The 18229-nt window shown below is 46.0% G+C and overlaps 1 protein-coding gene across 1 annotated transcript in view; it reads right to left on the reverse strand.

Moving 5' to 3' along the window:
- CAPN6 (calpain 6) overlaps nucleotides 1–18229 on the reverse strand; it is a 142746-nt gene that overhangs the window by 55067 nt on the left and 69450 nt on the right. The window lies entirely within an intron of this gene.

The following is an 18229-nucleotide window of genomic DNA, read 5'->3' on the forward strand; positions in this document are numbered from 1 at the left end:
CTGATTTTATAATGTAATGTGCAAAAAAATCCAAGTGGGGTGAAACAAATGCAATTCCACCATTGTTTTTTGGGTTTAGTTTTTCATTGTGCAGTAAAAGTAATCCTTTAATATGATTCTCCATGTCAGTATGATTACAGAAGTACCAAACTTACATATATTTTAGTGGTTGAAAAAAATTCTAATCTTTGCGGAAAAAAAATTGCCACCATTTTCTGAGACCTGTAACTTTTTTATTTTTCTGTCCATGGAGCTGGGTGACGGCTTGTTTTTTTGTGTGTTGAGCTAATGTTTTCATTAATATCATTGGGGTACATTCTGTATAACATTTTGATCATTCATTGTATTTCTTTTTAGTGAAGTGTGATGATCGAAAAATGGCACTTCTGACATTTTGATTGCTTTTTTTTCTTTTGCAGTTTAAATGCTATTCTATTTTTAATGTTGAATGAGGAAAAGGGGTGTGAGTAAGACTTTTGTTTACTTTTTTAAAACTTTTATTTTTATTATATAGTCTTCCTAGGGGACTTTAACCTGTGATTGTTTGATCGCTTATACTGTATACTGCAATATCACATTGTATTTGCAACTCTGCTGTGAAGCCCAGCCTGTGACTGAGCTTCACAGGTACAGTACAGACCAAAAGTTTGGACACACCTTCTCATTTAAAGATTTTTCTGTATTTTCATGACTATGAAAATTGTACATTCACACTGAAGGCATCAAAACTATGAATTAACACATGTAGAATTATATACTTAACAAAAAAGTGTGAAACAACTGAAAATATTTCTTATATTCTAGGTTCTTCAAAGTAGCCACCTTTTGCTTTGATGACTGCTTTGTACACTCTTGGCATTCTCTTGATGAGCTTCAAGAGGTAGTCACCGGAAATGTTTTTCACTTCACAGGTGTGCCCTGTCAGGTTTAATAAGTGGGATTTCTTGCCTTATAAATGGGGTTGGGACCATCAGTTGTGTTGTTCAGAATTCAGGTGTATACACAGCTGATATTCCTACTGAATAGACTGTTAGAATTTGTATTATGGCAAGAAAAAAGCAGCAAAGTAAAGAAAAACGAGTGGCCATCATTACTTTAAGAAATAAAGGTCAGTCAGTCCGAAAAATTGGGCAAACTTTGAAAGTGTCCCCAAGTGCAGTTGCAAAAACCATCAAGCGCTACAAAGAAACTGTCTCACATGAGGACCGCCCCAGGAAAGGAAGACCAAGAGTGACCCCTGCTTCTGAGGATAAGTTTACCCAAGTCACCAGCCTCAGAAATCGCAGGTTAACAGCAGCTCAGATTAGAGACCAGGTCAATGCCACAAGAGTTCTAGCAGCAGACACATCTCTACAACAACTGTTAAAAGGAGACTTTGTGCAGCAGGCCTTCATGGTAAAATAGCTGCTAGGAAACAACTGCTAAGGACAGGCAACAAGCAGAAGAGACTTGTTTGGGCTAAAGAACACAAGGAATGGACATTAGACCAATGGAAATCTGTGCTTTGGTCTTATGAGTTCAAATTTGAGATCTTTGGTTCCAACCACCGTGTCTTTGTACGACGCAGAAAAGGTGAACGGATGGACTCTACATGCCTGGTTCCCACCGTGAAGCATGGAGGAGGAGGTGTGATGATGTGGGGGTGCTTTGCTGGTGACACTGTTGGGGATTTATTCAAAATTGAAGGCATACTGAACCAGCATGGCTACCACAGCATCTTGCAGCGGCATGCTATTCCATCCTGTTTGCGTTTAGCTGGACCATCATTTATTTTCCAACAGGACAATGACCCCAAACACACCTCCAGGCTGTGTAAGGGCTATTTGACCAAGAAGGTGAGTGATGGGGTGCTACGCCAGATGACCTGGCCTCCACAGTCACCAGACCTGAACCCAATCGAGATGGTTGGGGTGAGCTGGAACACAGAGTGAAGGCAAAAGGGACAACAAGCATCTCTGGGAACTCCTTCAAGATTGTTGGAAGACCATTTTCGGTGACTACCTCTTGAAGCTCATCAAGAGAATGACAAGAGTGTGCAAAGCAGTCATCAAAGCAAAAGGTGGCTACTTTGAAGAACCTAGAATATAAGACATATTTTCAGTTGTTTCACACGTTTTTGTTAAGTATATAATTCCACATGTGTTAATTCATAGTTTTGATGCCTTCAGTGTGAATGTACAATTTTCATAGTCATGAAAATACAGAAAAATCTTTAAATGATAAGGTGTGTCCAAACTTTTGGTCTGTACTGTAAATGACAACCACATGAGCTTTCAGCAGACCCCCAGCTGTCATGGTCGGCCATCGGCTCCTCATGATCACATCATTTAAATTTAATTGACAGCAGCATCTAAATGGTTAATAGCAGGGATTGGAGTTCAGCTCCGGCCACTGCTGTAACAGATTGATGTCGGCTAAGTAACACAGCCGACATATGCCATATATATAATGGGCTCAGCTCCTAAGCCCACTCCACACACCCCTGCAACGATCTTTAATGAACCTGTATATCACAGGTCATTAAGAGGTAAACTGAATGCGGATTTCCTAATCAAAGATCATAAGCTACAAATTCTAGATTAACACTAGTATTATGTATGCAAACAGCAGTGTGTATAAAAGTGAGTAGGACATTTCTTCCCTTCTCTTTTTTTTTCACAAATGTGAACGTCGCTGTGGAGAAGAAGACTTGTTCACGAACCAACTACCCATGAAGAGGAAGGATAGGTCAACTTGGTTTAGGTACCCTAGTATGTAGACTGGTATCACATATCAAAACTGCCCTTAAGAATAGAAAGACAAGAAAAGAGGGCAAATAAAATAAAAACAATAATAAACACTTTGAAAAAAAAGAAGACTGTGCTTATGCTTGACTTCTGACCTTTGGGATCAGCGGAGATCCCAGTGGTAGGACTCCTAGCAATCTGGAGATTATAACCTATCCCTTAGATAAGTGATCATTTTAATTCTTAGCACAATTTCTTTAATCATTATATCTACTCCTGCAAAACTAGTAGTCTTGACTTTTTAGTGGTTAATAGCATAGTTATAGTTAACAAACTGGTGACCCATGGTGGCCAAGGGCAGAACAGTGTACATGTAATTTAATTTTATTTTATTTAAGCAATGTCTTAAACTCTTTATGGAGGCTGATGTTCCAGTTTGCTGCAATAAACTCCAACTCCCCTACCTCCAGATACTGTATAGTTAAATTGATAAAAAGATGCCTGCCTGCAGCGGGCAGCTCCCCTCAAATGGATTTATAGAGCTCCCATTGAGCTCAAAAGTAAATTCACATGCAGTGCAGCGATGGCAGAAATAATTTTAGCTTTGAAGGCTTCATTCACATCTGTGTTGGAGAATTTGTTGCAGATTCCATCAAAATGAAAAACACGACTACATAACCTGACATTCTTCAACGTAAGTCAATAGGTTCCACCAAGCATTGATGGCATCTGATGGATGGACCTATAAAGCAAAACATTGTGGCTTGTATGCTGAATAGAAGCTACAGCACAAGTGTGAACATAGCCTATCTCCATGTTTTTTCCATTCTGCTCAGAGATGCTGAGGTATACTGCTTAACGACAGGCTTTTATTTCCGATTGACACATTTGGGAAATGAAGGCAAGGATTGGATAGTAACATTTAACAATGTTCTCTTTACTGATTTGGCAGCTAATGACACAGCAGCTAGACATAAAGGACATTATGCATCCATCCTTATTCATCATGTGAAAATGTAATCCCTAATTCTCTAGAAGTTTTCTTCTGGTAGATGTATCTGCATCTTTATGGATGTAGTTAGTTTCTTTGTTATTTTGTACTAATCACTGGATATCATATTCCTACTTTTACCGTTTATCTGTGTAATATGCTTTCTGTTAGTGTATATTATAATACTATCCTGTATAGGGTACCTCTCTTGTCACTTCTGTTCAGTGCTCACAATATTACATTTATTGATCATTTCAATTTTCCACCGTTCACTTCCCCTTACAACTTCACCTGTCAACTTTCTTTTTCTGCTCCATTTAATTTACACAGCATGCAAAGTGCAATAAACCTCTCTTTCTTAGTGATCTGTTCTGTTGGCTGTCAATTAAATTTGCATCAATGAATTTGATTGTCCTTTTCCATAGTCCTGTATATATCCGTATGTTGCAGTTACTCTTTTCAGGTCACTTCTCTTACAATAATAACATTTCATGTTTGTTCTTAGTAATATACAGTGTGACATGTCCTTAAGATAGGTCATCAATATAATATCACTAGCTATTGAACCTGTTCTGCGCCCAGGTGGCGAGCATCTTTATTGGTATATGCTCCCCCATCCTGGTCCCCTATCCTGGTATATGCTCCCCCATACTGGTCCCCCATCCTGTTATATGCTCCTCCATCCTGGTCCCCCATCCTGGTATATGCTCCCCCCTCCTGGTTCCTCATCCTGGTATATGCTCCCCCATCCTGCTTCCCAATCCTGGTATATGTTCCCCCATCCTGGTATATGCTTCCCCATCCTATTCCCCCATCCTGTTATATGCTCTCCCATCCTGGTTCCTCATTCTGGTATATGCTCCCTCATCCTGGTCCCCCATCCTGGTATATGCTTTCCCATTCTGGTTTATGCTTCCCCATCCTGCTATATGCTCCCCATTCTGGTCCCCCATTCTGGTACAGTGGGGAAAAAAGTACTTAGTCAGCCAAAAAGATGAGAGAGGCCTGTAATTGACATCATAGGTAGACCTCAACTATGAGAGACAAAATGAGAAAACAAATCCTGAAAATCACATTGTCTGATTTGGAAAGAATTTTTTTTCAAATTTTGGTGGAAAATAAGTATTTGGTCAATTACAAACAAACAAGGATTCTGGCTCTCACAGACCTGTAACTTCTTCTTTAAGAGGCTCCTCTGTCCTCCACTCATTACCTGTAATACTGGCACCTCCACTATAGTGAAGACCAAAGAGCTGTCGAAGGACACCAGAAACAAAATTGTAGCCCTGCACCAGGCTGGGAAGACTGAATCTGCAATGGGCAAACAGCTTGGTGTGAATAAATCAACTGTGGGAGCAATAATTATAAAAATGGAAGACAAACAAGACCACTGATAATCTACCTCGATCTGGGGCTCCACACAAGATCTCACCCCATGGGGTCAAAATGATATCAAGAACGGTGAGCAAAAATCCCAGAACCACATGGGGAATGACCTGCAGAGAGCTGGGACCAACGTTACACACGCTACCATCAGTAACACACTATGCCGCCAAGGACTCAGATCCTGCAGTGCCAGACGTGTCCTCCTGCTTAAGCCATTACATGTCAGGGCCCGTCTGAGGTTTGCTAGAGAGCATTTGGATAATCCAGAAGAGTACTGGGAGAATGTCATATGGGCAGATGAAACCAAAGTACAACTATTTGGTACAAACACAATTCGTCGTGTTTGGAGGAGAAAGAATGCGGAGTTGCATCCAAAGAACACCATACCTACTGTGAAGCATGGGGGTGGCAACATCATGCTTTGGTTCTCTTTCTCTGCCAAGGGACCAGGATGACTGATCCGTGTACATGAAAGAATGAATGGGGCCACGTATCGTGAGATTTTGAGTGCAAACCTCCTTCCATCAGCAAGGGGATTGAAGATAAAACATGGCTGGGTCTTTCAGCATGACAATGATCCCAATCACACCACCAAGGCAATGAAGGAGTTGCTTCGCAAAAAGCATTTCAAGGTCCTGGAGAGGCCTAGCCAGTCTCCAGATATAAACCCTATAGAAAACCTTTGGAAGGAGATGAAAGTCCGTGTTGCCCAGGGACATCCCCAAAACATCACTGCTCTAGAGGAGATCTGCATGGAGGAATTGGCCAACATACCAGCAACAGTGTGTGCCAACCTTGTGAAGACTTACAGAAAACGCTTGACCTCTGTCATTGCCAACAAAGGATATATAACAAAGTATTGAGATGAACTTTTGTAATTGACCAAATACTTATTTTCCACCAAAATCTGAAAAAAGATTCTTTCCAAATCAGACAATGTGATTTTCAGGATTTGTTTTCTCATTTTGTCTCTCATAGTTGAGATCTACCTATGATGTCAATTACAGGCCTCTCTCATCTTTTTAAGTGGGAGAACTTGAACAATTGGTGGCTGACTAAATACTTTTTTCCCCACTGTATTATGCTCCTCCCATCCTGTTATGTGCTCCCCCATCCTATTCCCCCATTCTGGTATATGCTCCCCCATCCTGGTCCCTCATCCTGCCGGCGCTACTGCTGTTTCATCCATACAAAAAAAAAAAAAAAAACACTCCTACTCACCTTTTCCCCGCTCCCCTGCAGCTCGTCGTCTGCATTATTTAATGGCGTCAGAATCAGTGCATGCGCATACCGCACTGTCCGGCTCCATTTTGTTGAAGACACTGTGTGCAAATTTGTCTTCAACAAAATGGCACTGGGGCACTATGCGCATGTGCTGCCACTGAGGCCTCTTTGTCTTCAACAAAATGGTGCCGGAGATCGCGCTATGTGCAGGCGCCAACTCCAGCGCCACACTCTTTCATCCTCGTCCTCCTCCCTGTCACCTCTAACAGCTGGATGTGTTCTGTCTCCAGCCACACTTCACAGGCACAGTGTGCTTGCACAGTCTATAGAGGCTTCGGACTGAAGGACACATCCCTGATTATATTATAGATGGGGGTACGACAACGGGCATCCCCACTATCTGCATATATCAGATGTTTGTGGACATGCCATATGTCGGACCTCCACAATCCCAAATAAGTTATCAATATATTAGTCCCAGACAACTCATTTGGTCTTCTCTAATTTTCGTAGACTCATGGGAAGCATTAGAGAAATGCATAGCACAGTTTTGGAAAAAAAAACTATTTCTGTCCACAGGCTGCACGTTTTATTGTGGCGCAGCCCCATTGACATCAGTGGAGCTGAGATGAAATTCCATACACAACCTATAAAGAAACGTGACTGTTTCTAAATGAAAGCTGCCATACTTTTTCATTGCTTTACAAACCTTTAAAAATGATGCACTTTATATATCAACATCAGTACCATTCATTGACAATCAAATCTGTGCTTACATGCCCAACTTTCCCAAATTGAAGGAGTTGTCTCGTAAAGACGACTGCTACACACAAATTATTTTATAGTATCCGGACGTTATAGGAGAGGGCTTGGTACTTTTCTATGAACAAGAGTGATGGGTCCAGCAGTCCCATGTATCACATGGATAGTCATTCATAGTTACATGGTGTAAAAGGCACAGGTTCATCCAGTTCCAGCTTTTCTGAAGAACTATACAATATTCATAGCTAAATGAATTCTAATCATAACTACTATTTTTATGAAACAATTTTTAAGCCTTTTTTTAAATGCTGATGTAATATCTGCCAATACCACTTCATTCATTCAAATGACCACCATATAATGTTACTTTCTTTACCCATGACTTTGAGAACCAAACCATAGATATGCTGGTTCTATGTATCATCTTCCATATATAATAAATGGTATATAAACCATACAATAAATGAGTGATGAGACTTTCAACAGATGTTTTAATCTACCCAGATGATGTGTGAAATATAGTTTGAATTGCTGAAAACAATCTTTTTACCCCTGTACAGTCCATGTCTGAAGGTATATTAGATATCGGTATACCTATAGACCAGAGGTCTCCAAACTTTCAGCTATGAAAAATGGTCACGAGCCACATTCAGCTCCTGCCCCACTCAAAGCAGTGATGCCCAGAGCCCCCTATTACGAGAGAGAGAGTTGTATGGGGTTCGGGTAGAGTTCTGGTACCTGAACCGAATTTTGGACTAAAGTTCTCACGAACCCGAACATCCATGGGTCCACTCATCCCTACTCTTAATAGCCATTTGCTACACATGGTGCTAATGCACAAAGCTGGCAGACAGCCATGAGCCACACGTCATAGACCCGCAAGCCACATATGGCTCTCAAACTTTAGGTTGCTACAGACCATACTTGCGAATAGAAAGTAGTTAGTGCTGACTAACATGGACAGTACTAAACCCTATTTGATCCAATTGTAAATGCCAGATTAGTAAAGTAAGTGTGAAATACTGCACAAATCTCATGAATTGCGCTGTTTGTGCTGTTTCTCTCTCTTACTGTCAGGATTCCATTTATTAATGATGGCCTAAAAAACATAGCAGAAAAAAGGTGTCCGTGTTTACCAACACAGGTCACAAAACTAATGCACTAATTTCAAGGGAACTTGTCACCTCAGAAAAAAATGATTTACCTGCAGATATAGTGTAAATCTGCAGGTTAATAGCATTCCAATGCTGACTTGCCACGTTACTGAAAGTGAAGCTACCGGGAGAAAATGAACTTACAGTTGCATCTCACAAAATTAGAATATCATCAAAAATTAAATTTATTTCAGTTCTTCAATACAAAAAGTGAAACTCATATACAAACAGAGTGATATTTTCGAGTGTTTATTTCTGTTAATGTTGATGATTATTGTCATGATTCCTGCATTCTGCGTGGGATCGCTATGCTGTCCTATCGAACTAGTTCTTGCTGTGTTTTGATGGACTGCTTGGCTGTCCAGTACTGTGAGTGGCAAGTCGGGTTCTCAGTGCTTTGATTGACAGCTTGGCTGCCCAATCTTTGACTGGGATTTGCAGGGCAGTCTCCAGGTGTTCCATGTTCTGGAGATTGCCCAAGCTATTTAACTGAGCTGACGACCCCTGTTCCCTGTCAGACGTAGTTTGTGCTTCCTGGTGAGTGTTTGCCTCATTCTATTGTTCTGATCTTCTGCTGCCTGACACTGGACTGTGACCTGACTTAGGCTATGTGCCCACGTTGCAGAAATGAAGCAGAAAATTTCTGCTTCATTTCTGCAAGTCCTCTCCCGGAAAAACGCATGCGGAATTCCGCACGCGTTTATCGCGTGTTTTTCGTGCGTTTATCTCGCGTATTCCACATGCGGAATTGCCTTGCGTTTTTAAAGCATTGCACAAGGCAATTCCGCTTGCGGAAATGCAAAATTAATTGACATGCTGCAGATTTTTGAGTGCAGCATAAACGCTGCGGAAAAATCCGCAGCATGTGCATAGAACTTGCGGAATCCCCTTGGGGACCATGGGGTGCGGGTTACCATGCGTTTTACAAGCGTTTCCGCTGCGGAAATTCCGCATCAAAAACGCTTGTAATCCGCAACGTGGGCACGCAGCCTTACGCATCTGTTTTTTCCCTTGGTGTCTACAGGCTCTCTTGGTATTGACCTCGGAACGTCTGACTATCTGCCTCACGGTCGCTCCATGAGTTAGTGACTAGCGTCACATTACGTCTGGCCATACATTTTTTTTTCCTCTCACCAATGGATCCAGTTCGTGCACTGTGTGATCAGGTGACGGAGTCTGACCCAGATGGTTCAGGTTCTGGCCAGGAATCTCCAGAGGCTAGAATCCTCACAGTCCCAGCTGCAGGGTCAGTTTAGTACTCTTGGTGTGTCCCAAAGCTCTCTGCCAGTGACAGTAGTTATGTCTTCTGGACCCACTGACGTACAGTTGACCTCCCCTGAACCAGTTGTGGCACTTCCTGACAAATTCTTGGGGGGAGGGATCAATTTAGGGTGTTCAAGGAGAGCTGTAAATTATCTTTTACTCTGCGACTCCGGTCTTTTGGGGATGAGTCCCATAGGTGGGTATAATCATGTCCCTATTGCGTGGGGGTCCTCAGACTTGGGCATTTTCTTTGTCCCCACTAGCCCCAGAACGGTCTTCTGTCGACGCCTTTTTTGACGCTTTAGGGATGATTTATGACGAATCTGACAGGGTCGAGGTCGCAGAGGCTAAGATCATGAACCTGACGCAGGGGGGCCGCACCGCTGAGGATTATAGTTCTGAGTTCCGGCAATTGTCCTCTGAGATTTTTTGGAACGATGCTGCTCTCAGATGGCAGTTTTGCCGTGGCCTTACGGATTCTCTTAAGGATGCTCTACCCTTAAATCCTCCACCCCTGTCTTTAGGGGAGGCTATGACTCAGGCCATTCGTATGGACCGCAGGATTCGGAAAAGAGCTGATGAGCGAAAAGGGGTTTCAGTCATTCCTCCTGAGCCTTTTGCCTTACCTGAGACGGAATTAATGGAGGTTGGAGCAGCCAGCTCTCGGACCGTAGAGAGGAAATGTTGGCGTGATCTCGGACTTTGCTTCTACTGTGGTCTTGCTGGACATTTTCTCAAGGACTCACCCTAAAGCAAATAAATTGCCAGGAAATGCCTAAGCCTGAGTGATTGTGGAGGTCACCCAGCTTCCTGGTACCTTTTCACTCCTCAGATAAAGTACTGTTGAACGTGGAACTATGTTTTCCTAAGGTTATCTGCATTTGCTTTCATTGACTGTGGGTCTGCTGCAAACTTTATTGATTCTGGACTGGTTCTTAAATTAGGATTAGGGACAGTTAGATTGGAAAGACCCATTCAAATTGTCGCCATTGACAAGACACCATTGCTCCAGAACTTTGTCCAGCTGGTAACGGTGGAATTTACACTAAGAGTGGGAGCACTGTGACTAGCTCAGGGGGATGGGGGGGGGACTTGGTACCCGGGCCTTTTGCCTGACCTTGGGGATGTTGCAGTGGTCGGCTCCCGGGCCCATACTCTGGGCCTCTCTTTTAAAAAAAGGGTGGTTTGGTTTGCTAATTTTATGGAAGTTCGTGATGCCACCTGTGGTTTCTGGTGAGAATCACTGTAACATACCTGGCGGCGTCCTTGCATAGTGGTCCATCTCCCACTGTGCAAGAGCGCGCACTTGATCTCCAGTCCAGAATGTCTCTCTGGCTTCCCTCCATGCTGTCTGTTTGTGTCTGTTTCTGCTGCTTAAGGGCGGCGCCCGATCACTTCCTGCTTTTTGTACCTGCTGTGGGTCACACCCCTTGTGCGTCCTCAGCCTATTGCTGTCTGTCTCCTGGTATATAACCCAGCTGCTCCAATCAATCCCTGCCTGAGCATAGTGTTTCATTCAGTGTGTGCTTGCACTCTGAAGGTGCCAGGTCCCGTTCTGTGTTCTCTTGTCTGCCTATCCTGGAGGCTGTATTTCCAGGCCTGTCTGAACACGCTCCTAGCCTGTTCCTCTCGCCTTCTAGGGGCCGATTACCTAGACCTGCTCCTGTATCTTGTCTGCCCTGTCTGAACACGCTCCTAGCCTGTTCCTCCTGCCTTCTAGGGGCCGATTACCTAGACCCGCTCCTGTATCTTGTCTGTCCTGTCTGAACACGCTCCTTGCCTGTTCGTCCCGCCTCTCTGGGGGCCGTATTCCCAGACCCGCTCCTGTATCCCGCTGCAGTGTCGGTCTCCTCCGTACACTCAGTTCCAGTCTGCACTCTCTCCTATCTTTTACCTGTTTTTTCTCTATGTCCGTTCCTTTCCTTTTTCTGCAGAGTCTGAACTTGTACCTAACTCCTGCTTGTTGTCTCTGTACTCCCGTTTGTGAGTTTGTGGTCCACTCGCTACTTCACTGCAAGTACCCTGTGGGTATCTGGCTCTGCCTTTCCCTTCTTGTCTGTTCCGTGTGAACAGAGCCCTGTCCCCCCTGCTCAGCCTTGCCTGCTCTGACTCCTTTGCTCACCGCTCCGGCGGTTCTAGCCTGCTCTGACTCCTTTGCTCACTGCTCCGGCGGTTCTAGCCTGCTCTGACTCCTTTGCTCACCGCTCCGGCGGTTCTAGCCTGCTCTGACTCCTTTGCTCACCGCTCCAGGCGGCCTCGTCCTGCTCTTACTCCTTGCTCACTGCTCCGGCAGTCTCGGTCAGCTCTGACCCTTTGCTCACCGCTCCAGGCGGCCTTGTCCTGCCCTGCTCTCGCTCACCTCTCTGGGCGGCCTCACTCTGCTGTGTTTGTCCGCCACATCTGTGGTTCTGTTCCTGAGTCCCAGTGTGTACTGGGTCCTATTCCCCCTGTGTTCCTACCTGCTAGTGCCTCCCTGTCTGCACTCTAGCCGTGCTTGCCTGTACCCCCCTGCCTGCATACCCGCCTGCCTGCATACCAGTCGTGCCTGCCTATTCCCACCAGTCTGTGTGCCAGCCTACCAGTCTGTTCCTGTATTCCCCTGTGTGGGTCAACAGCCGTGTCCGGGGTCTGTCCTGGAGTAGCACCTGGTCCCTCTGCTCGGTTCCTCCTTGGTGCACTGGCGTCGTATGCCATCGTGCGACCCTGGTCGGATCGGGTGAATACCTAGTTACGCCCCTCCAGGCATTCACTCTCCGGCACGGTCCAGTGGAATCACACGCACACGCCGCTCAGCCCGGGCGTGTGCATTACAATCACCAGTGCTGCGGCAGTCCACTGAGGCCGGTGATAAGGCAGCTTGATGGTATAGCTCCCCACAGGTGGAGCTAGGCCTCAGGGCAGTGTATGAAGAGGGGGATGCAGGACAGGCGAGATCCAGCCGGAGCAAGAACAGGGACGGACACGGTAGTCACTTCGGTACCTTTTACTGGTGGTAATTCAGGCACATCCCGGATCACTGTAGGGTGAAGGGTGCATATCAGGATCCTCCCCAATGAGCGGGTATAGGGCCTCCTGCTTCTTGCCTCTGCGTAGTAAGTTTCTGACCTGCCTAAAGCTAGGCCTGACTCTGTCTCTGTCCTGCACCAGCTGACGTTGTGGTAGGGCCTTCTCTTGGAGTGCACGCTCCCAGCCTATGGGGCCTATGTGTCTCCTGGCTCTGTTACGTATCAGCTCTCTGGTGAACCTGGGACCTGTAGTTCTCCAGGGATTCCGGTTATGCCTTACTGGGTCGTAGAGATCCCGGTAAGCTCAGACCCGGTGTCCGGTATATGTTTCGGGGTGAGCTGGGTAAGCTCCTCTGCCCCCACTGCTACTCACTTTCCACTCGCCTTCGGCTGCACTCGGGCCCTCACTAGGCTACTCACACTAACGGCAGCTTGCTGCTCTTCACCGCTCTTATAGGTGTCGGCACACCTTAAGCTCACTTACTTGAGCTTCAACAGAGTCTGGACTGAGCTCTTCTGCAGGCTGACCTCTCTCAGGCTCATCTTCTGCGGGAACTCTCTCAACAGGCTTGACTCACTGTCGACTCCAGACTAACTAACTGCCTAGCTCCACCTTCCCTATTTATATCCCTAACGGGCTCCCTCTGGTGGTCTGAGGTGGAAGGTGGAGGTGTGTGAATGCTTATGGGGGCCTTTTGTGGAGGAATCCTTTAATGCACCCCCCTAGGATCTGTGGTACCAAGCGCAGCTTGGCGCCACATTCCCCCCTAGCAAAGCTCAGCACTCCCGGGCTGAAGTACATTTTAAAAGAACAATGGTAAACATGAACAATAACAATAACTCTTCCCTTTATGGGAGGCACTTCTCTTAAACGTTGCATAATAACATAAACAAGTACAAAGCGTCCTCAGAATTCAAGTCTCTTGTGGTGAGGTTCCCAGACAGGATGTCCATCTCACAGGGTAGAGTACTTGGTAGTTTGAGGGACCTGTCCCAAACCCTCAACGTAGGCCCTGGGGTGGCTGCAGGGCATGGAGATCCCGAGTTGGACCTCCGGTAGAGCTACTCCAGACAGGTTTCCCTTCTGAGGTCACCTAAAGGGGCACTCCAGGGAGCGCAATTATATACAATCAATAGTTTTTGGGCTGCACACAGTCCTCAGCCACGGAGTTGTTAGATAAATAAGGAAGTCCTTAGGCAAAGTGTCCATATCACTTGAACTGTTCAGTAATAAAGCAAAGCACAAAATAATATATATATGCATGACAAATACAGTACAATAATATATAATACCCCAGGGGTAACTATTTACACTGTCAGAGTTTTACCTATTTCACTCAGTGTATCTGACAGGGGGTTGACCTCGCGTGCTACGTGTTGATCTGCGTAGGCCTGGGATGCGTGAAGCGCTAATAGGTGCACTACCTCCCAATGTGTTAAGACTAGGTGTGGAGGGGCTACAAGACTGCATTGACCTCTCTACTGGACTAGCAAGTATACCATTGGCTGGGCCTCCTTGCTCTGCTCCAACCGGGGATCATTCTTCCGGGGACTCTTCTTGAGCAGGCTGTTCTGCAGCACTTATAGGGTCTTCTTGCTGTGGGTAGAAGGTGAGTACAGGGATGATTACTGCTCCTCCTAGTTGGGGCCAATCTGCCGGGAAATCTCCTAAGTCAGTGTGTATCACTGCTTCTTTAGGCTCCTCCGGTACTGTGAGAGGCACTTCTTCTTGGGGCTTCAGTAGATTTGGATACAACTTTAGATGGTCCCTGGATACTGTCGCGGATGTTCTTCCTCCATCCCTACTGATCAAGCAGGTCTTCCCACTATCAAATCTTGACTTCAGCACAGTGTAGGGTTCTTTCTCCCACTGGTCATCAAGTTTGTGGCTCCTTCTCTTCCTTTTCAATACTATTTCACCAGGTGTGAAAAGCTCTGCGGGCGCACTTTTGTTGTAGTGGGCCTCCTGCTTATCCCTCACCCGAGTGAGACTGTCCTCGACACAGGCTTGTACCCTTCTGTACTGCTCTTGTCTGGTCGTGTCCCAGTCCTCAGTGGTCACATCCACTTCTGGTTCTACTACACCAAGCTCCAGATCCATGGGTATGACAGGGGTTACAGGCGCTACTAGTGGATAAGCTGCTTCGGCCTGCTCGGCGTCGGGCGCGGGTTGAACATCGGGGCTGTTCACCGGGGCTCCGGCGTTGGGCTGCCCTTCCGACATCCTGGTGCCCCCCTAGCGAACCGTGGCCTACCTTCTTTTCTTTCTTCTCGGTAGGCTGCAGCTCCGCAGGTGACGGTCTTGCTGTAGGACCTGGCGTCGCTCACGTCCGACGTCAGAGCGTTCCAGGACCTGACGCTGCATCCGTGCGTGGGGTGTGTCTTGGGTTTGCGCGGTTACGCCCTTCTTCTTCTCCCGAGACGACAGGGAAAATGGCGGAAATGGCGGGAAACCTCCGGAATGGCGGGAAACTTCCGGAATGGCGTGAATTCTTCACCACAGTACGTTTACAGTCTTTTAAGGCGCACAGTACCCGGTGGCGACGGGCACGCAATCCTGTTCGGGGACGCCAGAAAAAGATGACTAGCCCAGGGGGATGGGGGGACGACTCGGTACCCGGGCCTTTTGCCTGACCTCGGGGATGTCGCGGTGGTCGGCTCCCGGGCCCGTACTCTGGGCCTCTCTGCGCTGCGGCAGTCCACTGAGGCCAGTGATAAGGCAGCTTGATGATATAGCTCCCCACAGGTGGAGCTAGGCCTCAGGGCAGTATATGAAGAGGCGGATGCAGGACAGGCGAGACCCAGCCGGGTCAGAGCAAGAACAGGGACGGACACGGTAGTCACTTCGGTACCTTTTACTGGTGGTAATTCAGGCACATCCCGGATCACTGTAGGGTGAAGGGTGCATATCAGGATCCTCCCCAATGAGCGGGTATAGGGCCTCCTGCTTCTTGCCTCTCCGTAGTAAGTTTCTGACCTGCCTAAAGCTAGGCCTGACTTTGTCTCTGTCCTGCACCGGCTGACGTTGTGGTAGGGCCTTCTCTTGGAGTGCACGCTCCCAGCCTATGGGGCCTATGTGTCTCCTGGCTCTGTTACGTATCAGCTCTCTGGTGAACCTGGGACCTGTAGTTCTCCAGGGATTCTGGTTATGCCTTACTGGGTCGTAGAGATCCCGGTAAGCTCAGACCCAGTGTCCGGTATATGTTTCGGGGTGAGCTGGGTAAGCTCCTCTGCCCCCACTGCTACTCACTTTCCACTCGCCTTCGGCCGCGCTCAGGCCCTCACTAGGCTACTCACACTAACGGCAGCTTGCCGCTGTTCACCGCTCTTACAGGCGTCACTTAATTGAGCTTCAACTGAGTCTGGACTGGGCTCCTCTGCAGGCTGACCTCTCTCAGGCTCATCTTCTGCGGGAACTCTCTCAACAGGCTTGACTCACTGTCGACTCCAGACTAACTAACTGCCTAGCTCCACCTTCCCTATTTATATCCCTAAAGGGCTCCCTCTGGTGGTCTGAGGTGGAAGGTGGAGGTGTGTGAATGCTTATGGGGGCCTCTTGTGGAGGAATCCTTTAATGCACCCCCCTAGGATCTGTGGTACCAAGCGCAGCTGGGCGCCACAACTGCACTATGAGTCCATCTCCTGTTATGTGCTGGATAATTTATCTGCTGGGTTGGTGTTGGGGTTTCCTTGGCTGCATGTTCATAATCCTGTTATCGATTGGTGGCAAAAGAATATTGTTAAATGGAGCCCCAACTGCCATGAAAGATGTATTCGTTCGGTGCAAATTTGCTCCGCTAGTCTGGGGGGTCTGCCGGCGTACCTGAAAGACTTCGGAAATGTGTTCTCGGAAAAAGAGGCAGAGATACTACCTCCCCATCGTCCTTATGATTGTACTATTGATTTAATTCCTAATGCCAAATTGCCTAAGGCTCGCTTGTACAATTTGTCGGGACCTGAACGGAGCACTATGAAAGAATATATTAAAGTAAGTTTGCGGAAGGGTCATATCCATCCTTCCTCCTCGCCTATACCTGCTGTTTTATTCTTTGTGAAAAAGAAAGATGGTGGCCTACGTCCCTGCCTCGACTTCCGTGAACTAAACAAAATTACTGTCAAAAATACTTAACCACTCCCACTCATCCCCGACCTATATAATCAGCTTACTGGGGCTAAATGGTTTTCTAAACTTGATCTCAGGGGGGCATATAATCTGATACGAATCCGGGAGGGTGATGAGTGGAAAACAGCGTTTTTAACGTCCGAAGTTCTATTTGAGAATCTGGTCATGCCATTTGGTTTAACCAAAGCACCAGCTGTTTTTCAGAACTTTATGAATGACATTTTTTCTGATATCATTGGAAGGTTTATGGTGATGTACCTTAATGACATTCTAATTTTTTTGTCTGATTTAAGTTCACACTATGAGCATGTTCTTTTTGTTTTACAAAGACTCAGGGAGAATTCTTTGTTTGCCATATTAGAAAAGTGTACTTTCTCTGTTCAGGAAATATCATTTCTGGGATTCATTGTATCTGCTGAGGGTTTTAAAATGGATCCTGGGAAGGTGCAGGCTATAATTGATTGGGTTCAACCTCACGACCTTAAAACACTACAGCGTTTTTTAGGATTCGCCAACTACTATAAAAAATTTATGAGGGTTTTTTCGCAGATTGTTAAACCTCTTACTAATCTCACATTTAAGGGGGTGGATCTTAAGGTTTGGCCGTCAGATGCTATTGGGGCATTTAATAAACTAAAAGAGTACTTCATGTCTGCTCCAGTTCTGATTCAGCCTGATCTTCAGAAACCGTTTATTGTAGAGGTGGATGCCTCAGAGGTTGGGCTGGGGGCTGTTTTATCCCAAGGTTCCAAAACGCTGACTAATTTACGGCCATGTGCATTTTTTTCTAGGAAATTTTCGTCTGCTGAGCGAAACTATGACGTTGGAAATCGTGAGCTGCTTGCTGTAAAGTTAGCTTTTGAACAATGGAGGCATTTTTTGGAGGGAGCTATTCATCGGGTCACGGTTATGACTGATCATAAGAATCTGGCTTATATTGAACCTGCTAAACATTTAACCCCTAGACAGGCCAGGTGGTCCTTATTTTTTTCTAGATTCAAATTTTCCATCACGTTCAGACCATGGTCTAAAAATGTTAGCGCACATTGACGCAGCCTTGATTCAGTTTCTCCTCTGTAACCTCCTTCCTCTATTCTTCCTAAGGGTAGAGTAATTTCGATGGTGTCCTCAGAATTGGAGGCTGAGATTCGCAAAGTCCAGTCGTTGGCTCCTTCCGCTACTCCTGTATCTAAATTATTTGTGCCCGTGTATCTAAGATTACGTTTGTTGCAAGAGTTTCATGATTCTATCTTGAGTGGTCACCACGGGGTCACTGCTACTCAGAAGGCTATATGTAGAAACTTTTGGTGACTATCCATGCTTAATGACATTAAAAGTTTTGTATCCGCTTGTGAGGTTTGCGCACGCGCTAAAGTTTGTCATAACTGGCCGGCCAGGGAATTGGCTCCTTTGCCTATTCCAGAAAGACCGTGGACTCATTTGTCCATGGATTTCAGAACTGATTTGCCTTTGTCTTGTGGGAAAACCGTTATTTGGGTGGTGGTTGACTGATTCAGTAAACAAGCTCATTTTGTTCCGTTATCAGGGTTATATAATGCTGAGACGCTTTCCTGGTTATTTATCAATCATGTGGT

The sequence above is a fragment of the Phyllobates terribilis genome, unplaced genomic scaffold (genome assembly GCF_046119375.1).
Source record: "Phyllobates terribilis strain yellow unplaced genomic scaffold, ASM4611937v1 Scaffold_7__3_contigs__length_470593459, whole genome shotgun sequence".
Taxonomy (NCBI): Eukaryota; Metazoa; Chordata; class Amphibia; order Anura; family Dendrobatidae; genus Phyllobates; species Phyllobates terribilis.